The sequence below is a fragment of the Macrotis lagotis genome, chromosome 6 (genome assembly GCF_037893015.1).
Source record: "Macrotis lagotis isolate mMagLag1 chromosome 6, bilby.v1.9.chrom.fasta, whole genome shotgun sequence".
Lineage (NCBI taxonomy): Eukaryota > Metazoa > Chordata > Mammalia > Peramelemorphia > Peramelidae > Macrotis > Macrotis lagotis.
In genome coordinates, this window is record NC_133663.1 from 128,840,625 (window position 1) to 128,866,631 (window position 26,007).

General features: G+C 35.0%; 1 pseudogene; it reads left to right on the forward strand.

The window, feature by feature from the left end:
- The first annotated feature begins 710 nt into the window (after positions 1-710).
- On the forward strand, positions 711-1,591 carry LOC141491824 (RNA ligase 1 pseudogene; annotated as a pseudogene).
- The last annotated feature ends 24,416 nt before the right edge of the window (positions 1,592-26,007 follow it).

The following is a 26,007-nucleotide window of genomic DNA, read 5'->3' on the forward strand; positions in this document are numbered from 1 at the left end:
TCTCTGGAGTGTCTGTGACCTTGATTGAGGCCTTCTCCCTTGGCCTGGAGAAAATGATTGAAGCTTTTTAAATAGTTTTGTCTTCAATCAATGGTGGACTTTACCCTGGGGTGAGGCTATCACTCTCCCTATTATCAGCTGGGGTGGGTTCTTCTGCTCACACACCTGTGCCTAGAGCAGAAGGTCTGTAATTGTGTTTGTTCTGGGAAGAGGCTTCAGCCCAAAATGGAGGCGTGGACTTGGAGTTCCTACTGACCCGAGGAGCCCCGGGATGATGTCCTCAGCTCTCCTGACCAGAACTTTCCCCCCAGCCCTGTTGGCAAGTTCCAGATGGTCAGCACCAACACCAATGCCTCTGCTCCCTAGGTGACCCAGGCCCTAGTGGTTGAACAGGCCCTAGCCCTGCCACTAATCGGGCTGATCCCAAGCTGATATATATATATATATATATATGTATATATATACATATATATATATATATGAACTGTGCCTGTCTTCTCTCTGCCAACTTGACCAGAAGTCCAATTATTGTATTTTTCAATAATCTGCCTTGTAACAAAGAGAAACAATTAAGTAAAACAAATTGACAAAAAAATGATGCTTGAGCCGAGGCTTGTGGTGTGGGGCTGGGGCGCCTCCACGTGGGCCGGCACCCGCAGCCGTGTCCACAGGGGGCTCGTGGGGCAGCGGTGGCGGGGCTGCGGCCCACGATGCGGTGCCTGGGCTCGGTGAAGAGGAAGGTGCCCTGCGTGTTTGTTACGGAGGTGAAGGACCAGCCGTCGGGCAAGAGGGAGCACCAGGTCAACCATACCTTTGGGCTCGATTAGATAGAAAAACCAAACAAGCAAGCATAGAAGAGGTTTAAAAGATTCCTGTATTCAAAGGAAGACTCAAAAGAGCTTATTTGGAATGTTGAAGATTTCAAATCTGTTCCAGAGTTTTGGATTCCAGCAAAGGATATAGAACAGTTAAATGGAAATTCAGTGCCTGATGAGAATGGGTATATCCCGGGTTGGGTGCCGGTGGAAAAAAATAACAAACAATATTGTTGGCATTCCTCAGTGGTCAGTTATGAGTTTGCCCTTGCTTTAGTGTTGAAGCACCACCCTGAGTACCCTGGACTTCTGGAAATCAGTGCAGTGCCATTGTCTGATCTCATGGAACAAACACAATGTTTATAGGAACAAACATTAATGGAAATCCTTACAGATTAGGAAGCAAAAAGCATCCAATACATCTTCTTGTACCACATGGAGCATTTCAAATAAAAAAATCAACCCACAGTGAAGCATAATGACCTTTTGTTTTGGTTTGAAGGTTGCAGAGAAGGAAAAATTGAAGGAATAGTTTGGCACTGCAATGATGGCTGTTTGATAAAGGTTCATCATCATCATCTTGGTTTACGGTGGCCCATTCCAGATACTTACATGAATTGCTGACCAGTTGTTATCAATATGAACCGGACCAAATTTGACTGTGCTTTTGACTCCCAATGTTTGTTTAGTCATTTTTCAAAGCTAGATAATCAAAAATTTGGCAAATTCAAAGATATAAAACTGGATGTATGACTTTGAAGTGAAAATGCAATTGAAAATCAGATATACTATTTTTATTAATTTTGATTATTGGGTCTTTCTCCCATCTGAAAAGTGAAATATCTCAAGAAAGTGTTTGACACAATGGAATTACTTGCCCTAGTGTTCAAGTGAAATATGACCAGTTCTTAACTTCCAGACCTGAAGTATAAATCCTAAGGCTTGTGACACAGAAGAAACTAACTGGTGCAAATGTATATTAAGGGATTATAAGGACAACAGTTTATATTTTTCCTTTTTTTTTTAATAAAAGACTACATTAGACCAACAATTTTCATATCATTTATTTGCATAGTTAGGCCATAAATATTGTTGGATATCTTCGTGACCTTTTTGGGAAATCAAGTAGAAAAGTTAACTTATGTAAGCAGCACTACAATTGTTTGTTGAACTTCCTTAATAGGGCTCAGTTCAACATTTAATGTATAATAATTTTAATTAAGAACATTATGATGGCTTTGGAAACTCATAAAAAAAGGAACTGACAACTTCTACCTAAGAAGTTAAATATTATTTGACATAAATACACTATTTAATCCACTTGGAATTTAATCCTGCTTGGAATTATTTAAGAAAATAAGTAAACTCTTTAGTTCAAAAAAAAATGATGCTTGACAGTGTATGAACATTATATATCTTCCCCCTCTATTGGATGAAGGAAATGTTTTCTTAGTTAATCCTTTAGTATAGAGATTGGTCATTATGTTGATCTAAATTATGACAACTTTTATTCTTATTTTCCTTTATAATGTTGTAGCCATTTTTAATCCTTCTTCTATTTTTTCTTTGCATCAGCCCATTCAGTTCTTCCTAAGTTCTTTTTGATTTCTTAGATTCATCTTTATTAATAAATATATTATTGAATAACTTTCCATTTTATTCACACATTCCTTTTTTCAGTTATTATCTGATTGATGGGCTTCACTTTTTTAGTTTTCTTTTTAACACTGTAAAATATTGCTATAAATGAACAAATTAAAAGTACTTTTAAAGTAGTTTTTATATATGCTAGGTCATACATAGTATGTAGCTCATTCAGTGCCTTATAACTTATTTGGAGTTATAAAATATATCCTTGAGTTCTGAGCTATATAATCCTTACATGTAGTAGACTTGCTGAATGAATTTGGAGGACTTGCCAGACTTGAAAATAAAGCGGTGTTAGGAAAAACAATTGAGATGTTTGTGGAATTTCTAGTGTTCAAATACAGGCACTACATGTTCTAAAGTAATTATACCAAACTTGTGTGTGTGTGTGTGTGTGTGTGTGTGTGTGTGTGTGTGTGAGAGAGAGAGAGAGAGAGAGAGAGAGAGAGAGAGAGAGAGAGAGAGAGAGAGAGAGAGTATGCATCCGTCTCAGGCTTACTTATGAACAGCATGTTCATTAGTTTATAAAATAACTTCTTGGCTTAGGTAGATGAATGTGTTTAGCATGCCTAAGTTTATATGGTTCAGTAGAAGAGTACTACATTTGATGTAAGCAGACTAGGGATTGAATCCTTCCTTAACCTCTCTGGACCTGTTTTCTCATATATTAGATGGGTAAATTGCTATTTGACTTAGATGGTCTCTAAATTCTCTTTTAACTCTAAACCTATGATGTTGCATGCTCATGTATTTTAGCATACAAAAGAATGTGAATGCCATTGCCAGTGGACCACTTTTATTTATCCAAAATCCTGGGCAACTCTTTGATCCAGGATCACTGTTCAGATTTGGCTGTATTTCCAATATTGTGCATGCATCCTTATTGAAGCCTTTCACTTCTCTTTTTTTTTTTTGATAGAAGATGTAATGGAATTCTGAGAAAGAGCACTAGCCCTTTAATCTTGTGTCCATAACTAGATTGGATGAATGAAAGATGAAATAGTGGCTCCCAATAAGAAGATCTCAGACATTATAAAGGACTTCATATTGATTTCTTGGAATCTGTGAGTCTAGATGTGAATCTGTGAATAAACAAACATAACTTTTCTACACATTAATTGACTTACATGGTAAGGGGGTGTAACTAGGGTTAATATAATAAAAATACATTTTAAGACTTTACTGAACTCATGATAGTTTTTCCATCTATTTCTTAATTGCTGGATACCACAAACTATCATATGAGGCCCCATTAATATTTTAATTTTAAAAATTAATCCTTATTCTCAAGATGGTGGGAAATTATTGGAATAGAGACTCATTCTAGCATAAGATATATGAAGTCTCAAACCCCTATTTTCATCAAACTTCTTGACAATTGCCTTCCTCCAGGTGTCTGAATAACTTGTTAAAGCTTATACATCAGAGAATCCACCTCCCCCTCCCCAACCCCAACACAATATTTGTTCCATTACTCTGCTAGGATTTGAAGAATTGATAGATCTGAGTGATGATAGTTCCTTACAGTTATGTGACAGCTGTCAGGATCTGACAGACAAGCCCATCTGAGTAACAGTGATCTGACTCTTGAGAAGTTGAAACACTGGTGCTATGTTTGAGAGAATGCTCTGCCAAAAAGCTATTCTTTCATTTTACTCTTACACATACTAATGACATAATGAGAAATCATAGTTGTATGGTGTTGAGCTGTCAACTTCATTTCATTTGAGACTGGTGACAACCCTATGAGGAAGTTATTACCATTAGCTCCCTCTTTGCAGGTCAAAAAAAAATTGAGGCTCACAGAAATTAAGGAATTTACTTAGATTTTCTCAGTTAATAAATATTTGAGATAGCATTTGAACCTAGGCCTTTCTGACCCTTGTCCATCACTCTATCCATTATACCATCCTGTCATTGTCTCTGTATCTTAATCATTGATTTTCAGGACTTAGAAAAGCTCTTGAGATAGCACAGGTGCTTAATAAATGTTTGTGAGTTGAATTATTTATAAATACTATTTTCTTCTTCTGGAGTGCTAAATGTTTAAATCATTAAAGAAAACCCAATAACACCCCAGTCCAATTCCTGCATAGAGCTTTTAACTTATAAGATATTTTTGTGCTTGCCAAAAATATGTTAATAACACAAAGTTAGGAGGAAGTTAGAAAGATTTGTTTAAATCACATGGTAGGAGTTTAAATTTTTTTTACATCTAACAGTATGTTGAGGTTTGACCTGAAGAATGAAGGATGATTGAATCATTGAGGAGAGACTGAATTATGTTTACTCTTGCAATCCACCACCTGAAATATCATGAGTAATCTTTTAATTTGCTCTAATAAATGAACTAGAAAGTTTATTTCTCTATTAAGTGAGCACTTGTATTTCTTTGCCAGAACTTCCCCAAACTCAGAAAGAAATGTGCGTATATAACTTTGTTTTTCCAAGAGAAACAGAGATTGTAGTAAATGCAATTTCCCAGTTATCAGTCAGTGAGCAGAGAAAGGATATACACATATCTATCTAGCTATATCTATGTAGATATAGATAGATATATGCATATATATTAGAAGCCATATATATTTTTATGTACATATTTTTACATATATATTCTTTATATTTTTAGTAATTTGACCTTTTTTGATATTACTAATAATTTTTATTGTTTGTTCTGGCATCCTTCTTTGCCCATTTGCTCTTACAATCTTTGGCAGCTTGCTTCACTTGAGTCTACCCAGTATTTGAGTTTGTTTTCCTCCTGTAGTATTTATCAGCTATCACTGAATTGTAAATGTGTTCCATTTGCTTGGGTTTTCTGTTTGATTACTTGTAGGTATAGGGATTATTTAAAGGAGAAGGAATAATTTCATCGCCAGTGTTCAGCAATTTTAACAAAAAGTTACTTTCCAGAGCATTTTATTGGTTGCTTCCAAAATAACTGGAATAATTTGCTGAGGTTTCCTAGGTGGTCTCTTTCCATAACTCTCCTTCTTTAATTTCTCCTTTGGGTAATCTTAAATTTTTCCAATCTTTGACTTTTTGTGCAATCTTTAACACACATCCATGATGCTCTATTGTACTAAAACATACATTTAGAAATTGTCTCTCCATAAGATAGCTAATCTACTTTTTGGGTCCTTTTATGTCAGACTTTCACAAGTAGAGTGGGGAGAAATGAGGTGGGACACCATCTCTCTTCTCTTCAGGGGGTTTAAAGGCATCCCTTTGCTGATCATTGGACTTGCTTCAAAGGACTGTGTCATTTTATAACCATCTTAATTGCCTTACCTTCATCTAAATGATACACAATTTCCTGCATCTATTTTTGGGAGTCATTTGAGAGGATTTTTATACCAATCATGGCTGTTATATTTATGCTAAAAAAAAAGATTGAACAAGGATGTTACACTAGTAAAGTAATCCATTTTCATTTACTCTGTTTTATCCATTCCATTCAAGCATTTATTCTATCCAAGGCTCCGGGAAATGTCTTGATGAAGCTAGAGTGCCGCTTCATAGGAAATAGACCTAGAGGGAGGAATATGAACCCAGTCAGTGAAGTGACCCAAAGTGAAGCAGATGGAATTCCCATCTACCATCCTATTAGAGATTAAGCCTCTAAAGAGTTTTTGTAACAAGTGTGTGAATGAATTTTTTGTCTCAGTCACCATGAGAGAGGGTAATGACCCAAAGGAGTTCAATGAGACACAATGCTATTGTTTTGTGATCTGAGAAGACAATCAAAGGAAAATTTTTGTGGAACATATAACAGGAGAAGGAATTTCATCTCTTGTTCTTTAGTCTGACCCCTGGATTCATATCCCAGGCCTGATTCTTTCTGCCTGTTTGACCTTGGACATAATCACTTAAATTCCCTAGACCTCAGTTTCCTCATCTGTAAAAGGAATAGGTTTGATTAAATGATCTCTCACATGATTCTTTTATTCTGTGATATTTTTGATGTCATTTCTCTCTTCACATTTTATATTCCTTTGTTCCTTTCTTTTCTTCTCCTCAAGCTTCCTTTACTCTTTTCTCTTAGCATCTGTTCCTTCTTTCACCTCTGATTCTTGTCATCAGAGTATTGACCTAAAGATGCTCTTTTCACTTTTCCTTCTGAAAAGATAAAAGCCAAAAGACTTTATGATCAAAATCTTCCAAGTTATAAAGCATATGGGTAGAATAAAGAGGCATTACTTGGTTAAATCCTTAAATATAAGTACTGGGCAGCCTCTCATGAGGCTTGAAAAAGGCAAATTGACAAATTCAGAACAAAGATGAGATGAGTATTCCACATTAGATAGTGAAGAAGATGATGAAGATGAAACTGTTTTTAAAAAGTAAAAAGTAAAACTACTGCTGCCTAAAGGAGACTTCCTTCTGCCCCTTCCCAATTCTGATCCATGTCTATTAAAGTCTCTCCCTTCATTCAAAGGCTGATTCAGGAATTCACATTTTTTTTTTAGGTTTTTGCAAGGCAATGAGGTTAAGTAGCTTATCCAAGGCCACACAGCTAGGTAATTATTAAGTGTCTGAAGCCGGATTTGAACTCAGGTACTCCTGACTCCAGGGCCGGTGCTCTATTCACTGTGCCACCTAGCCACCCCAGGAGCTCACTTTTTCAATGGCATTTTCCCTGATTTCCCATGAGCAACATGTAAGTGACCTAGTCTTCCTTAAATATCTTGTGGCACTTGGGCTTGAACTAGATTTTGTACTCATTTTACTTTCCTTTGTATCAAGACTAATTTATGGAACAAAGTGACTGATAGCCCCCAAAACAGCTTTTTGTGTCAGGTTTCATCTTTGTAACCCCAGAACCTAATATGGAGGGTTTCATATGGTGAGCATAAAATGGATCGTTGTTTTTTTTTTAATTTTAGAAAGGTTTTGTTTATTTTGAGTTTTACAATTTGCCCCCCAATCTTCTTCCCTCCCCCTTCCCCGACAGTTTGTTTGTCTTTACATCATTCCCATAGTATGCATTGATCTAAGTTGAATGTGATGAGAGATAAATCATATCCTTAAGGAAGAAACATATAGTATGTGATATAGCAGAATTACATAATAAGATAACTTTTAAAAAAAAATTAAAGGTAATAGTCTTTGGTCTTTGTTCAAACTCCACAATTCTTTCTCAGGATACAGATGGCATTCTCCATACAAATATTCCAATATTGTGCCTGATTGTTGCCCTGGTCATATGAGCAAGTCCATTAAGGTTGATCATCACTCCCATGTTGCTATTAAGGTGTACAATGTTCTTCTGGTTTTGCTCATCTCATAACGGATTGTTGTTGAGTTGATTGGATAAGAGTTCTGGTTTTGTTTTGTTTTGTTTTGTTTTGTTTTTGGTACAAAGCTGTGATTTCATGAGCCTAGGAAGCTTCCTGGTGATGGAACTTACCTCTAACAATTGCAAGTCTGCAATTGTTTTGAAAAGTATAATCTTAGAGAATTGTATGGGGGCTCTCAAATGCCCAGGGTCACAGAAACAATTTATTATAGTGATAATAATGATGGTAAAGTATTAATAATAATAATTATTATTATTATTATGTAGTACCAACTATGTGCCAGAAATTTTAAAATATTATCTCATTTGTGTCTCATAATAAACCTGTGAGTTGGTACTATTTATTAGTCCCATTTTACAGTTGAGGAAATTGAGACACTCAGAGTGATTTCCCGATGATCACACAAGTAGGACAGATCTAACACTGGATATGGCCTTCCATTGCATCATCCAGCTGTGAGATTTGAACTCAGATTGATGCTCCTGCCTCTGAGGCTAGTTCCTTATCCATATCCTCATACTGTTTCATTTACAGTGAGGTAGAAAAAGTTCTAAAGTTTGAAAAATATTATTAATACAAAAAATATTATTAATACAAAAATCATCCGGGAATCACTCAGATTATTCAAACCTGTCTTTTATGCTATCTAGAATGATGCCAGATATATAGCTAAAACATTTCATGTTTCAATGTTCTGTATATTAAAGTTTGCTGCTATATGGTAACATACCTTATCTGCATCTATGACCTTTATATATAATTTTCTTAAACACTATCAAGTATATTATTTGCTACTTCCACACATAATGAGGCAGAAGATGATATACAGCTACAAATGATTATGGAAATAAGTTATTGAATTGTTTTTCAGTCATGTTCATCTCTTTATGCCCCCATTTGGGGTTTTCTTGGCAGAGATACTGAATTGGTTTGTAATTTGATTCTCCATCTCATATTATAGATGAGGAAACTGAGACAACAGAATTAAGTGACTTACCCAGTAAGTGTTTGAGACCAGATTCCAACAATTTTTTTAACTGCAGACATAAACCAAACATCTTGTTGGTGAATTGTTTATTAAATTTGGCCTTACTCTTATACCAACAAATCAGTATATGTATACATATATACATACATACATAGACACACACATATTTCTGCAGGTCCTGTATGTATGCACATATTTTTATTTTTATTTATTTTTTAATTGTGAAGGAGTTTATTATGGGCCTCCTTTTTAATTTATTTATTTATCTATTTTGAATTTTACAATTTTTCCCCTAATCTCACTTCCTCCCCTCCACCCCCCACAGAAGGCAATCTATTAGTCTTTACATTATTTCCATGGGATACATTGATCTAAGTTGAATGTGATGAGAGAGAAATCATATCCTTAAGGAAGAAAAATAAAGTATAAGAGATAGCAAAATTATATAATAAGATAATGGGTTTTTTTTTTAAATTAAAGGTAATAGTCTTTGGTCTTTGTTCAAACTCCCCAATTCTTTCTCTAGATACAGATAGCATTCTCCATCACAGATTCCTCACAATTGTCCCTGACTGTTGCACTGATGGAATGATCAAGTCCATCAAGGTTGGTCATCACCCCCATGTTGCTATTAGGGTGTACAGTGTTTCTCTGGTTCTGCTCATCTTGATCAGCATCAGTTCCTGCAAATCCTTCCAGGCTTCCCTGAATTCCCATCCCTCCTGGTTTCTTTTTTTTAGGTTTTTTTTTTTTTACAAGGCAATGGGGTTAAGTGGCTTGCCCAAGGTCACACAGCTAGGTAATTATTAAGTGTCTGAGGCTGGATTTGAATTCAGGTACTCCTGACTCCAAGACTCCACTATGCCACCTAGCTGCCCCCTCCTAGTTGCTAATAGAACAATAGGATGCACATATTTTTAAACCACATGAATGATTTAATTTGGGGAACACCTAGTGAGGAAGTTCCTTCTACCAATGATGATCTGTACCTTCTCTGAATCTCAAAACTTTAAACAGGAATTCTTATTTTAGGGTCCAGGGACTCCTATAGAGTTGTAGGTAAATTTCATTGAGGCTATGAACTTGGATGGAAAAACCCATTACATCTTATAATTTTTTTTTACTAACATCCAATTACATTCTAACATTTCATTTTATTATTTAAAAACATTCTATGAAGGAGTTCTAGGTTTCACCAGCCTGCCAAAAGGGTCCACAACACATACAAACATAAGAATCTCTATTATAGATAGCCTGGGATCAGGGTCTCAAAAAAGAGCTTAGATGTGAACCCAGTTCTTCATTATGAGACCAGCCTCCTAGTCATGGACATACTCTGTATACATAATACATAGGATTAAACACATACATACACATATTCCATACAATATGTAAACACAAATGTATGAGAACAACACATGTGATGTTTAGAATGCATATTTATAATGTATATTTGCATTCATATTTAGTGCATAGGCAAACAGTACAGGCATATTTCTACATATATATACACATTGATTATGTTTTGGTGTATATTTGAATACATGCATTCACATGTGTGATTATGCACACAGGTACATATATTACACATGTGTGTATGTGTATACTCAAGCAACCATTCAAGAACCTCTCTTTGTCAACCCCTTTCTGCAAGCATCCAGTATGCATATAGCATTGGAAAAGTGTAGATTATAGATAGTGGCCCAGACTGAGCAACTGGAGTGAAGGTGGGGTGCTCATAAATACCTCCATTACATGTTCATATATATGTATACAGGTATGCATCATGTACAACCATGGTTCTCGCCAGGAATGTGCCTCCATTTCAAACCTTCTTTTCATAAGATCTTCCTCCTTTACTTTTGAAACTCAGCTTGAATCATCTTCTCTGTGTCACTTTCCATGATTCCCTCAAATTTTTCTAGGACATTGTTTTAGATTTCCCCTTTTCCTCCAACACTTTCTTTTTTGATTTTTTTTTTAAATTTAAGGCAATGGGGTTAAATGACTTGTCTAATAGTTATGCAATTATTAATTGTCTCAGGCTGGATTTGAACTCAGGTCCTCCTGACTCTAGGGCTGGTGCTCTATCTGCCACCTAGCTGCCCCCTCAACATTTTTTTAACTTTTAACTTTTATTACATTGAACATCTTCCTGATGTTCCAAATACCTTAAAAAATCTTGAAGGCAAAAATTGGGGTATACTCAAATTGTATATCTCTAGTGACTAACAGGACACTGGGGGATATCTTGGGGATAAAAGGTTTGAATGGGGCATACTTGTGATTTCTTTGGTGGAACTTTTACTAATACAGCTCAAGAATTTGTCTGCAAATAATCTCAATTTGTGTGGAAGGGTCAGCTAGGTGGTGCAGTGGATAGTGCACCAGTTCGAATTCAGATACATGACACTTTACTAGCTATGTGATGTTGGGAAAATCCCATTTCCTCACAAAAACCCCCCAAAAAGCTGGGTAGGATACTGAAAGATTAGTTGACTTGTCTGGTGTTACATTTTCACTCACAAAGATAATGTGTTTCATGACATACTTAACCTAAGTCTTTCTGATGCTTCAGCCAGCTTCTCATTTTACCAAGGTTTTCTTGTTTCCCTCATTATGTGAGTTATTTTACATCTCATCTAATATCAGGGATTTTACTTACTGTGGAACCTTGCCCTTGTTCACTGGCGACAGGATGCTGATTTGAGACCCTATCTGGTCTTCACTTACTGTTGTAGGTTGTCTATCCTTGAGGGGTAATCTTTTATTAGGATATACCCTCTGAAGGCAATGATTTGTGATTAGACTTGGCTCACAGCCTCTTCTCTGAATCAAAACACTCAACAGCCCTAATTTATAATAATAAGAATTAGATAGAAGGAATCAACCAACCATAATCTTAGCCTTCCATGTTGTGATTACTTACCGTTACTACTGCAGAATGTTGGGGCTATAGTAAGGAAGACTTGAGTTCAAGTCCAGACACTTACTAAATGGGCCTGACAGGTCACTTAATTTCTATTTAACCTCAGTTTTCTCATTTCTAAAATGAAAATAATAATAATAGCACCTGCCTCCCAGAGTTTATAAGGATCAAATGAGTTACTACTATAAAGCATTTAGCACAGTGCCTGCATAGGATGTAGTTTCCTTCCATATGAAAGGTTAGAAAAAATATTCAGAATCATTCATACCACCACAGCAGTTGCTATTGAATTTGTTCAGAGAAGTAGTTGACTCCCTCAGGTGATTAAAAAGTCAAATCAGACACATTTTATCATTTATTGATAGCTGAGTAAAATGGCAGTTTCTGATATTAGTTGTAGCCTTGGTCAAGTCCCTTATCTTCTTTGAGGCTCAGTTTCCTTATTGATAAAGTGGAGGACAATAATATCTATTTTTACGAAGTCTCTCTTTTTCTCTTTCTCTTTATGTTTCTCCGTTTTTCTGTCTCTTGGTCTCTGTTGTACTCTCCATCAGTTCAGCACTTACTTAGTGTTTATAAGAGGTTGGAGTCCAGACATTTTATATTTCAAGTTACTAAACACATATCCATCACTATTGCTTCCCATTTACCCACTTTCTGTCTACATGGAGACCAGCATTGTCAGGTTACACTGCCCCCTATCTTCTTGAGAGTAACAAGTAGGGTGAAAGTCTCAACTGGATTGTTACCATAGGACAATATAAAGTCTCACAGAAAAAGATCACCTATTTTTACCTAGAGATGAACAAGGATCCTCCCTACAAGGTATCTTGTAAGTAATTATCCAGTTTTTTTTCTTGAAGACCTCCAATGAGAAGGAACCCTCTATCTCTTGATGCAGTTCTTTGCTTCTTTGCAACATTCTTTTTATTTTTTTTTTCTGGTTGATATTTTATTTTATTTTATTTTTCCTATTAAATGTTATGAAAGTTTTTCAACATTCATTCACATGTATTTTTATAATTTACACTATTTTTCTACCCTCTCTTCCTATCTTCCTCCCCATAGTAGTTCATCAAGTCTTGAGAACATTGTATATGTACAATTGTGTTTAACATGTTTACATATTAGTCAGTTTCTGTTTGAGAAATTAGAATTCAGGGTAAAGAAAGAAAACCATGGGATAGGAAGGAAAAATATAAGAAAATATTTTAAAACATGAACATAGTGTTCACTGGGATTCTGTAGTTTTACAGAAACTTCTTTGTCTGGATGTAGATGGAATTGTCCATAAAAGGTCTCACAAGGTTGTCCTAGCTATCTGTCCTGCTGAGAGGCGCTGCATCCATCAAAGTTGATCAATGCACAATGTTGTTGTTAACGTGTACAATGTTCTCTTGGTTCTGCTCCCTTTGTTCAGCATCAGTTCATATAATTCTTTCCATGCTTCTCTGGAGTTCAACAATTCATGGTTTCTTTTTTTTTAGGTTTTTTTTTTTTTTGCAAGGCAAATGGGGGTTAAGTGGCCACACAGCTAAGTAATTATTAAGTGTCTGAGACTGGATTTGAACCCAGGTACTCCTGACTCCAAGGCCAGTGCTTTATCCACTACGCCACCTAGCCGCCCTAATTCATGGTTTCTTATAGAACAATAGTACTCCATAATATTCATATACCATAACTTGTTTAGCCATAACCCAATTGATGGACATCCTCTTAATTTCCAATTCTTTACCACTAGAAAAAGACTTGCCACAAATTTTTTGGAACACGTGCAACTTTCCCCATTTTTTATGATTTCTTCTTGATATAGGCTAGTATTGGTATTGTTGTGTCAAAGGGTATGATCAGTTTCATTGCACTTTGGACATAGTCCCATATTGTTCTCTAGAATGGTTGGATTAGTTTGCAACTCTACCAATAGTGCATTAATGTTCCAATCCTCCCACAACCTCTGCAACATTGATTATTTTCTCTTTTGTCATGTTAGCCAATCTGATGGATGTGAGATGGTACCTCATAGTGTTTTAATTTGCATTTCTCTAATCTGTAATGATTTGGAGCATTTTTCATATGATTTATATATACATACATATATATATATATATATATATATATATACATATATATATGGAGAGAGGGAGAGAGAGAAAGAGAGAGAGGGAGAGAGAGCTTTAATTTCTTCATTTGCAAACTACCTATTCATAACTTTAACCATTTATTAGTTAGAGAATGATTGTAATCTTACAAATTTGATGCAGTTCTCTATATATTTCAAAAATGAAAAATTTTATCAGAATCCCTAGTTTTGAAATTTGTTTCCCAGTTTTTTTATTTTCCTTTTAATCTTGACAGCATTGGTTTTATTAGGGCAAAAACTTTAAAATTTAATTTAGTCAAAATCATCCATTTTATCATGTATTCTATTTCTTGTTTAGTCCTAAATTTCTCCCCTTTCCATTGTTCTGACAGGGTATTTCTTGATCTATTAGTTGGTCTATGGTATCACCCTTTATGTCTAAAGCCTGTACCCATTTTGACCTTATTTTGGTATAGAGTGTGAGATATGGGACTATGCCTAGTTTTTGCAATACTGTTTTCCAGTTTTCTCAAAAATTTTTGTCAAAGAGTGACTTCTTTTCCGAGAAACTAATATCTTTGAGTTAGTCAAATAATAGATTCCTATAGTCATTTACTACAGTTTCTTTTGTACCTAACTCTATTAGCCAGTACTAGGTAGGTTTGATGACTGCCACTTTACAGTATAGTTTTAAATCTGGTACAGATATAAATGTAGGCCACTTTTCTTTCCATTTTTAATATCAGTTCCTTTGATTTTCTTGAACTTTTGTTGCTCCAGATGAATTTTATTACAATTTTTCTAGCTTGGTAAAATAGTTATTTGGTGGCATGGTACTAAATAAGAAATTTAATTTGGGTAAAATTGTCATTAGAATCATATTAGCTCGACCTAACCATTAGCAATTGACATTTTTCCAATTGTTTAGATCTGACCTTATTCAGGTAGAATGCAGTGCTTTGTAATTGCAATCATGCAGTTTCTGAGTTTGTCTTGGAAGGTAGATTCCCATATTATTTAATGCTGTCTGCAATTACTTTAAATGGAACTTCTCTTTCTATCTCTTGAACTTGGCCTTTGTTGTTCATATATAGAAATGCTTTTATGTGGGTTTATTTTAATATCCTGCTAATTTGCTGAATTTGTTAATTGTTTCAAGTAGTTTTTTAGATCATTTTCTAGGGTTCTCTAGGTATACCATTGTATCCTCTGCAAAGAGAGAAAGTTTTGCTTTCTCATTGCCAATTCTAGTTCCTTTAATTTCTTTTTCTTCTCTTACTGCTAAAATCAACATTTCCAATACTATATTGAATAGTAATGGTTGATAATGGGCATCCTATTTTTCATCTCTGATATTCTCTTCCTAGTTTATCCCTATTACATATAATATTTGTTGATTATTTTAAATAGATAATACTTATTATTTAGAGGAAAACTCCATTTATTCCTATACTCTCTAAATTTTTTAATAGGAATGAATATATTTTTTCAAAGCCTTTTTCAGCATCTATTGAGATAATCAAATGATTTATGTTGGTTTTGTTATTGATATGTTCAGTTATGTTGAATGTATTCCTAATATTGAAACATTCCTGGTATAAATCCTACCTGATCATAGTGTATCATTTAATAATAACTTCCTATAATACCTTTACTAAAATTTTAATTTAAAATTTTTGCCTCAATTTTCATTAGGAAGATTGGTCTATAATTTTCTTTGTCTGTCTTGGTTCTTCCTGGTTTAGGTAACAGTACCATATTGGTACCATAAAAGGAATTTGGCAGAACTCCTCCAATTTTTAAAAATAGTTTATATAGAATTAAATTAATTGTTCCCTAAATTTTTAGTAGAATTCAATTATAAATCTATCTGGACCTGGAGACTTTTTCTTAGGAAGTTTATTCATGGTTTTTTCAACTTCTTTTTCTGAAATGGGGTTAGATATTTTGTTTCCTCTTCTGTTAATCTGGGCAGTTTGTATTTTTGTAAATATTCATCCATTTCGCTCAGGTTATCAAATTTATTGGCATATAGTTGGGCAAAATAGCTCTGAATTATCTCTTTAATTTTCTCCTCATTGGTGGTTAGTTCATCCTTTTCATTTTTATCCTAGTAATTTGGTATTCTTCCTTTTATAACATCAGATTAACCAATTTTATCTATTTTATGGTTTTTTTTCCCACATAAAGGAACTCTTAGTTTTATTTATTACATCAATGGTTTTCTTACTTTCTTTCTTTTTTTTTTTTTTAGATTTTTCAAGGCAATGGCTTGCCAAAGGCCACAAAGCTAGGTAATTATTAAGTGTCTGAAGTAGAATTTGAACCTAGGTACTCCTGGCTCCAAGGCTGATGCTCTATCCACTGCGCCACCTAGCCACCCCATCTTACTTTCAATTTTATTAATCTCTCCTTTGATTTTTTGGAATTTCTAATTTGGTCTTTTATTGAGAATCTTTATTCTTTTTTCTAGTCTTTTTTAGTTACATACCCAATTCGTTGAGCTTGTTTTTCCTTTTTTTATTTATATAAGCCTTCGGAGATGTAAAATTTATCCTAAAAACTGTCTTGTTGTATCCCATAAATTTTGGTTTGACATCTCATTTTTATCATTTTCTTGGATGAAATGAGTGATTATTTCTATGATTTGTTGTTTGATCTACTTGTGTTCTAAATTTAGTTTCCAATTAGTTTTTGTTTTATCTTTCCATGACCCTTTATTGTATGTAATTTTTATTGCATCATGATCTTAAAAGTATGCATTTATTATTTATATCTTTTTGTATTTGATTGTAAGGTTTTATGCCCTAGTACATGTTCAGTTTGGTTCTAAGTGTCATGTATTGCAGAAAAAAAGGTATATTCTTTTTTATCCTCAATCAGTTTTCATCAGAGTTCTAAGATTGTACTCACCTTCTTAAATTCCTTCTTGTTTATTTTATAGGTAGATTTATCTTATTCTGAGAGAGGGAGGTTGAGGTCCCCCATTATTAAAGTTTGGCTATTCATGTCTCTTTGTAATTTATTCTCCTCTAAGCTACTAACTATGGTATATGGTATCTTTTCCTTATCCTTTTTTAATAAGATCTATTTTTGCTTTTGCTTTGTCTGAGATCAGAATCACTACCCTGATTATTTTTCTAGAGCATAATATATTTTGCTCTAGCCCTTTACTTTATGCTGTGTATATCTCTCTGTTTCAGATGTATTTTTTGTAAACAACATATTATAGGATTATGATTTTTAATTCATTTTGTTCTATATTTCCATTTTATGGAAGAGATCATACCATTCACATTTATAGTTAAGATGATTAATTCTGTATTTCCCTCCAAGTTATCTTATCCCATTTGTATTTTTATCTTTCATTCCCTCTTATTCCTCCTTACCAATGTTTTGCTCCCTTTCACCTTTTACTTTTCTTTAAAATTTTACTTTAAGTTTACTTTCACTTTTACCTTTAATCAATTCTTTATTCGCCTTTCTTTCCCTATCCCTTCTTACTTCCCTGTAGAATAGGAAGATTTTTAAACCCAATTGGGAATGCATATCATTCCCTCCCTGGGCCAAATCTGTTGAGTAAGATTTACTCAGTGTTCATACCCTCCCTTCTTTCCTTCTACTATAATAGGTCTTTGTGCCTCTTTACCTGTTATTTATCCACTATTGCCTAACATTCTCCTAGCATAGTTCTTTTTTTTAATTGTGTTAACCTTGTCTTGTACTTACATACCCTTCGTCAAAACATATTCCTTTTATTGGACCTGATAGAAATACTATTCTCAAAGGTTGATTGATTGATTACTTGCTTGATTAATAAGCAGCATAGCATCCTAGTCACTAAGCGCCTTCTCCTCTTCTTTCTCATTGGAAATGCACTTTTCAAGAGCCATGAACCACATCACTTCATACTTTACTCCCTTTTCAATAGGTCTCATGAGCCAAAGCATCATGCACAGCCAACTCATTTCATGATCCATTTGTAATGCCCCTCCTCCCAAGCATACTCCCTTCAATTATGTTGAGTCAAAGCATAAAGTAAATGATGTTTTCTTGTTCAGTCCTGCTGAGTACAATCTCTCTCCAACTGTTTCTATAGTATTCCAACCATAACCCTACAGCCCTCCCAACCAAAGTATTGTGTACACTCTCTCCCTCTGTCCCTGTAGCACCCCGACCATGGTTCTAAAACCATCCTAAAATATGGATTAAGACAAAATTATTCCCTAATTTCTTTAGGTTCAACCCTTCAAGTAGGATTCTACCCTCTGCTCCTATGTTACTACAAACCTCTAGGTATCTAATAAAGTCACTTCTGCTTTAATTATGTGTAAAACATCTAGGTACTCTAAGTACTGGGACACCCTGAAGGTCTCTCTTAAGAACTTTAGAATTGATTGTAAGGCATGGGAGACCCTGGCACAGGACCACCCAGCATAGGGTGCCCTCATCAGAGAAAGTGCTGGATTCTATGAGCTAGGCAGAATTAAAATAGCTCAAAGGAAATGTGAAATACGTAAGTTTAGAGTAAACACCCAGGTGTTCTCCTGGACTATTTGTGCCTATAGTAGAGCATTCTAAGCTCATACTGGTCTGATTTGTCACTGTTGGACACACTGTAATTTGTCTCAAACATGGAGGCATCATTTTGACATTCTTTGATAATAAAGAACAAAAACCAACCATACCTATATCCTCTAAGTACAATCTCTTCAACTATATTCAACCTTTTAACTATCCTAGGATAAATCCAATTCTCAAGAGTTATAAGTGCTATTTTCCTTTCTGGGGGTTGTATATAATTTAATGTACTTGACTAACATTTTTTCTCTCCTTTCCATTCACCTTTTTATGCATTTCGAGTCTTATATTTGAAGATAGACTTCTCTCTTTAGTTCTTGCTTGTCTTTTTATCAGGAAATTTTGGAAGTTCTTTATTTCATTGAATGTTCATCTTTTCTCCTGACAAAATATGCTGAATTTTGCAGGGTAGTAAGTTCTTGTTTTTAATCCAAAGTCCTTTGCCCTCTGAACTATCATTTTTCAGGCCCTCTGATCCTTTAATGTTGAAGCTGCTAAACCCTGTGTAATTCTGATTGTGCTTCCTTTGTATTTAATTACTTTTTGGCTGCTTGCTATATTTTCTCCTATACTTGAGAATTCTGGAATTTCGCTGTGATAGTTCTTGGAGTTTTTTATCTTGGGATCTCTTTCTGGAGATGTTCTGTATATTCTTTCAAGGACTGCTTTGTCTTCTTGAGACAATTTTCCCTGACAATCTCCTGAAAGATATTTTCTTGTCTTTTTTTAAATTCTGATAGACCAGTAATTTCTAAATTATCTCTTCTGGATCTATTTTCTTTTTCCTAAAAGATCGTTTCTTTTCCCTAAAAGATATTTTACATTTTCTTCATTTTTTTAGTCTTTTGATTTGTTTGATAGAATCTTGGTGTCTCATTGATTCGTTAAGTTTCTATTTGTTCAATTCTAAATTTTAGGGCTTTATTTTCTTTGGCTAGTTTTTGTGTTTCCTTTTCTAGTTCGTTAATTTTACCTTTTGCTGATTTTCATTCCCTTTCCAGCTGTTTGATTTGAGTTTTAGATGAATTGCATTCCTTTTCCCATTGTTTGAGATTATTTTTTGAAGAGATAAATTCTTTTTCTAATTGGTTATTTTCACTTTTAAAGGCTTTGATTTCTTTGGCCAGTTTTTCATAATTTTCCTTCATGGCTGTGATTTCTTCTTTCCATTTTTCTTAGGTGACTTGCCCAAGACCATGCAGTTAGGTGTCTGAGGTCAGATTTGAACTCAGGTACTCCTGACTCCAGGGTGGGAGCTCTATTCACCTTACCCCTAGCTGCCCCCTTAACATTATTTTTTAAACTCTTCTATGAGATTTTGGATTTGAGTCCAATTCATAAACTACTTTGAGACTTCTCATGTAGGTAATTTATCATTGCTTTCTTCTTCTGAGATTGCATTTTTATCTTCTATATCTATATAGTAGCTTTCTATGGCTAGCATTCTTTTAGGGATTCTTTTGCTCATTTTCATTGTTGAGCTCTGATCCTAGGGTATAGGGAATATAGACCCAAGCTTTTTTTTTTCTGGGGCTGGGGGGGGGGGGGGGTCTGATCTTCCATTCTGGCCAAGATGTTGCCTATGAAGTTCAGACTATCCAGAGGTTTATTTCCTCCTTTATTTCCAGGTTCTGCCTTAGCAGTGGTTTATTCCAAGCCCAGTCCTGTCTTTTTGCTCCAGTGTTCCCAGGTTTTAGACTTTGTCTGGGGTTGGGACCCTCCCTACTTGCTTGCTATCTAGCTGCCAGGACCTATACTGCTGTCTAGCTGCTGAGACCTGAGCTGCACTGTGGCTAAAATTCTCCCAATGACCTCCTGCTCTTCAACCTAGTGGGCTTTAGTTCCCCTTATGAGACAGTCCTTCACTGAAGATCCTGCACCATGTCTACTGTTGAAAACTTGTTTCAGTCTTTTTTTTTGGTGAGATTTGCAGCTTTAATGTCTCAGTAGAGCCTTCATTTTTTTTAGGTTTTTTTTTTGCAAGGCAAATGGGGTTAAGTGGCTTGCCCAAGGCCACACAGCTAGGTAATTATTAAGTGTCTGAGACCGGATTTGAACCCAGGTACTCCTGACTCCACAGCCGGTGCTTTATCCACTACACCACCTAGCCGCCCCAGTAGAGCCTTTATTTAAAATTGTATAGAGAAAAGGGGGCATGCTAATTTTACACTTCTATATTGGCTCCCAGGGGAAGCTCTTTGCAACTTTTATTCATTGCTCCTACTTTTGTCTTTTGGGCTAAGAAGAATATGGATAATATTTTTCTGTATTGACAACTCATTAAATACTTGAAGACGGCAGTCAAATTCTCCAAGACTCTTTTTCTTAAGGATAAACATCCTTTCAACTTGTACTCATATAACATGAACTTAATTCTTAAGATTACACAGATGTGTTCTGAGTAGTGCAGAGTAGAGTGGGGCTGTCATTTTCTATTCAGCAAAGAAAAAGATCATATTAGCTTTTTGGAAGTATTAGCAATATGATTGTCTCTTATAGAAATGTTCAGTCCAATAAATATTCCTATATCTTAGCCTATGATATATGTATGTATGTATACAAGTATGATTAAGTGTATATGTGTGTGGAGAGAGAAAGACAGAGGCAGAGGGAAAGAGAGAATTGTTCTATATCGTCTAGAAGGATATTCTACAATGGAGTTGTCTCTTTCCTTCTTGCCTTGTTAACACTTTGGCAATAGCACTCAAATTCTTTCTCTTGACTTTCCAATTTACCAATCTGTCTATGTGATCAGTGTGCATAATAATTCTTTGGAATGTGAGAGTATTTTAGAATCTTGATGCAGCTTAGTTCTAATAATGTTTCTTGCTTTGATTTTATTTTTTCTGCTCTAAGAGTAAGATAAGCATTGTTCTTGATTTTTCTGTGACTCTGTTTCTTTATGATGGAGGAGTACTACTGACCAGATCTCTCTAAGCAGAAATGAGAGGAAAGGATTAGAACTTTTGTTCAGGAACCACAGGGTTGTTTGTTTTCCTCTTTGATTAGGTGGTAAATACCATCTTGATAACTTTCTTGCTAAATAAGTTGACCGGGGAATATTTTTTCATCTTACATCCCTTAAAAATAAATGTCATTCTGAAGATAATTAGGAGACTACCTCCATTCCAATGATTTATCCAATCTGGGTAAAATTAAAAGTGCATATGGGGGACAATGGTGCGTTTGCGGTATCAATGACCCTGAAAGCTGAACAGTTGTCACTTTAAAAGCATAACATCTCCCAGAAAAACCAAGAAGTCTTTCATAAGCAGCTTTTGTCTCCTAAGACTGTACAATTGCTTGTAAAGGTATGACAAGAGTTGTAAACAAAAATCTGTTCTCAAAAAGCTTATAGTCTAGTGAAGAATATGCAATTGACAATTACAATATACTTTTGACAATTGGGAAGCACTCACCAGGTTTCTATTGATATCACTAGGACCTCCCCCGCCCTAGACATAGTGCTGTGGCCATGGCCAGCCCCAAAATGTACTGCAATATCATTGTTGATAATAGGCCACTGGTTCTACTTATTTTCTAGCTATTTGCAAACAAGATTCCAAAGACAGCAGAAAACTTCTATGGTCTCAGCACTGGAGAGAAGGGATTGGATTACATGGGATCTTGCTTTCACAGAAACATTCCTGTGTTCATGTGCCAGGGTTGTGACTTCACACACTAAAATAACATTGGTGGAAAGTTTATTTCTTGGAAAAAAATTTGCTGTTGAGAATTTTTCTGAAGCTTATTGTTCCTGGCATCTTGTCTTTGGCAAATTCTGAACCCAACACAAATGGCTAGTTTTTTCATTTGTTTCAATCTCCTAGGTTTTAATCTGTATTTTTGATTGGTTAGATGACATAAATATGGTCTTTGATTTTGAATATCACGGAAGCTACAGAGTGTTTCAGATGCTGGGATGACAAGACTAGCAATAAAATCAACATTTTATTTTTTTAGCTAAGGAAAGCTCCCTCAAACTCTGTCTGCTTTTATAGCCTCTAATCCTTGGACTCTCATTTCCTTCAATTCTCTTTGGATTTCATTTCCCTTTTCATTCCATAAGTTTAGCAAGGCTACAAAGTTAAACTTATGATTATGAAATAAAAACTAAATTATAGAAAAAACACATAACAATTTGGGATTGAAATGGGGTGAAACCAAAGCCTAAAGACTTGAAAAAGGAAATGATTTGGATTGATAAGGCATACAATAATAACTCATATTTTAAGCTTTACATAGCATATTCCTCTGTGAAATAGATGGTACAGGAATTATCACCCCCATTTTAGAGCTGAAGGAACTAAGGCAAAGAGAGTTAGTGAGATGCCTGGAATCAAATGTATAGTAAATGTTGGAGCCAAGATTTGGATCTCTCAATTCAATTGTTCTTTTCACTATAACATGATGTTTTTCCAAAAAAAATATCATTACTTTTTACGGATCTTGGGTGAGGTTTTATTGCTTGCATATCAAAACTGCAATAAGAATTTTGGTGGTGTTGGGATAGCTTTAGTGATATAGGATTATAGATTTGGAGCTAGAATAGACTTTAGAAGCTATAGTCTAACCCCTTCATTTTGCAAATGAGGAAATAGAGCTCCAAAAATGATGATTTTTTCCCAGAGTTACAACAATTGTAAATCAGAGAGGTGGGATTTGAACCAAAGTATTCTGATTCCAAATCTAGCATCCTTTCTACTATACTATGCTGAAGTCCTTCCATCCCTTCCCCCTAGTTATCCAATACATTTAGAATGAAAATCAAAAATAATCATGCATCTAACAAGCTATGGAAAGTCATGGAAACCTCAAGTTGACTGCTTTCATTCTAGGTCTTCTCTTCAAGTCTATTCAGAAAGGGATTCCAGTGGCTGCTACTGACTATAGGCTCTATACCTTTGCATATTATAATGCAAAAAGGTTTGTCCTTTCAAAATTTAAATTTGCCCCAAGGGTTAAAATTTGCCTTTAAATTCAGTAACTATGAAGTCAGAAGAATGTTGGCTAGAATAGGGATGCTCTAAATATCTTGGATATTTTTAAAAAAAGATAAATTCTAATGAAGCAATATGTAATTCCATTTGTGTGTTCTGCATTTGCATGCTGCTGGGGAATCCAAAATGACTATCATATTCCTACAGGCATTGTGTGATTAAAAAAAAATACTGTGAAAATGACTGTTTCATTTTCTTTCCTGATTTTGCTATATAAATATTACACATGGTCTTGAAATTCAGGCTGGAGTTTTGAATAATGTACTCTAAAAATGAAATATGAACAATTCTCTTAATATTAGTGTATTGGGAATAGGAGAAAACAGTTTTGGGTCATTTTGGCTTCATTATTCAGCAAAAAATTACCAACTTCCTTGAGACATTGTTTGGTTTATCTGAATTCTGTCTCAAAGATTGGTGAGATTCTCTCTCTCTCTCTCTCTCTCTCTCTCACTCTTTCTCTCTATGTTTTTCCCTTCTTTTCTGTCTCTCCTCCTCTTTGGCCCTTCCTTCTTCCTTTCTGTCCCTTCTTCTCTCCCTCTCCCTCCTTCCTCTTAATTTTTTTATCTCTATCCCACACTCCCCCTCCTCTCCCTTTCTCTTCTCTATTATAGCTAATCTATACTTCTGAACTATATAACAACTTCAGTTTAGGCCTATGTACCTTCAGTAACTAAGTTTGTGAATTATTCCTTAATAACAGGAATTCGGCACACTAGAAAGAATTTTTTAAAAACCCCACAAAACCCTGATATTAGCCTTGGGAGATAATGACTAAAGAGGAATATAATTTATCACTGGATTGTGTCTTCTTGAATGTAGGACAGGTCTGGTTTATATGTGTAACTTTTCTGATACATAGTGCTTTGCACATACAATGGAAAACATTTGACAAATTGTTGTTGAATTAATGAAAGAAAATGGAACCAGTTTCATCTAATGAAGGCTGAAACTCAGCTGCTTTAGAAAACAGACCACTGAATTATGAACGAGTCTTCATGAAGTCATTTTCTACTGATTATTTGATTGATAATTTGTATTCATTGGACATACATAAAAAAAGATAGAAGCAAAAGCAGTCTTTCAAAATTAAATTTCCAAAGTTAGTTGCAGTGATTTTTATCACCTCTACTCTTTGTAAACAGAAATCATTAGCACTAACAATTTTTCTAAAGAACTTACATTGCATATTTTCATATCAGCCATCTCTCTATCTCAGGAAAAATGCTTCCATTCTTTGATATACCTGTGATCTCACTGGTGTGGATAATTTTTGCATCAGTATAAATCTCTACTGACAGAACCTTCTCATTGTATATGGTAATTATCCAAATCCTCCTTTAAGACTTTCAGGGATAATTTATCTGAAGGTCTTTTAGCATTTTGTGAGTCCATCTATTGTGCTTTAGTATTTTGTGAGTCCATCTATTGTGCTTTAATTTCCCCATATAATCTGCCCACTTTCCATAAAAGAGATGCAATGCAATTTAGAAAAGTTAATGGATTTGGGTTCAAGTCTCCACTCTTAGATTTGTGTGCCTCCCCTGTCCTCATGTCCCTGCCTACTTATGTTCATCATATGCTTTACCATTGCTCTATGAGTTACCCAGAGTTTTGGATATTCAGAGATTGTGGGGTTCCTCTTAAGTCTAATTCACTTTGAGATAAAAGACAAACAACAGCAACCACAACAACTCGATCAGTAGGTATTCTTTATTGACTTGATTTTTTTGCATGGCTTGTTAGGTTGATCTTTTCTGAGTGGTTATATTCAGAACAATTTAACACTCAAGCCTTGTTTTGGGGATAAGTAGCATGATGATTAAAAAAATATCAACCCTCTAATTTCCCTACTTGGAAAAGTTTTATAGTTAAAAGGGTCTGCATTAAGATACCTTTTCTTTCTGTGACAAGTTGCTCAGGTGGGATTTCTTGACATAGATAATGTGCTCTTTTTGTTTCCTCTTGCAGATATACTTACTACCCCAAGTTACTGTCACTGAAATGACTGACACTCAGGTTTGGGAGATTGGGCTTAATTCAGAAGTACAGAATGATTTTCTCTTCCTGTCATAAGATCATTAAAGAAATGTAAAGCAAACCCTAGGTCTTCTTAAATGCTGAACTCACTCATTTTTTTTTTATTTTTTAGTGACTGGAAGCCATAAAAGCTTTGGATTGATGGCCCAAAGGCTAATATATTTAAATTTCAATGATCTTTGGGACATTCCTACTCACCACTTAAAGGGAGCATTAGTGCACTGGGCAATCTGGCTGAAATTTTTAATGTCTGTACCAAAGAGACCAATAGATCAGATAAGGATGCTACCATGGTAGATCCAGAACAATGTCAGTTATTACTGAGAAAAGGGACTAATTGCATGATGACCATGCACTTCATCAGACTCACTAATACCATCAGACTGGAGGTTGTACTGAAGCAGAGCTCTTAACCTGGTTACTTCCCTTACTAAGAATACACAACTTTATCATCCTGAGTAGAAAACTGGTGTGGGGGAGGGGGGATAGGAGAAGAAGGAAAATGAAGATCATTTTTTTATTGTATGCAAAATTAAAAATTATCTCCCTGCCAGGTGAACACTCTCTGCATGGAACCTTGAAACAGAAATTGATATACTATTCTATCTACTGGCCTAGAAATTCTTG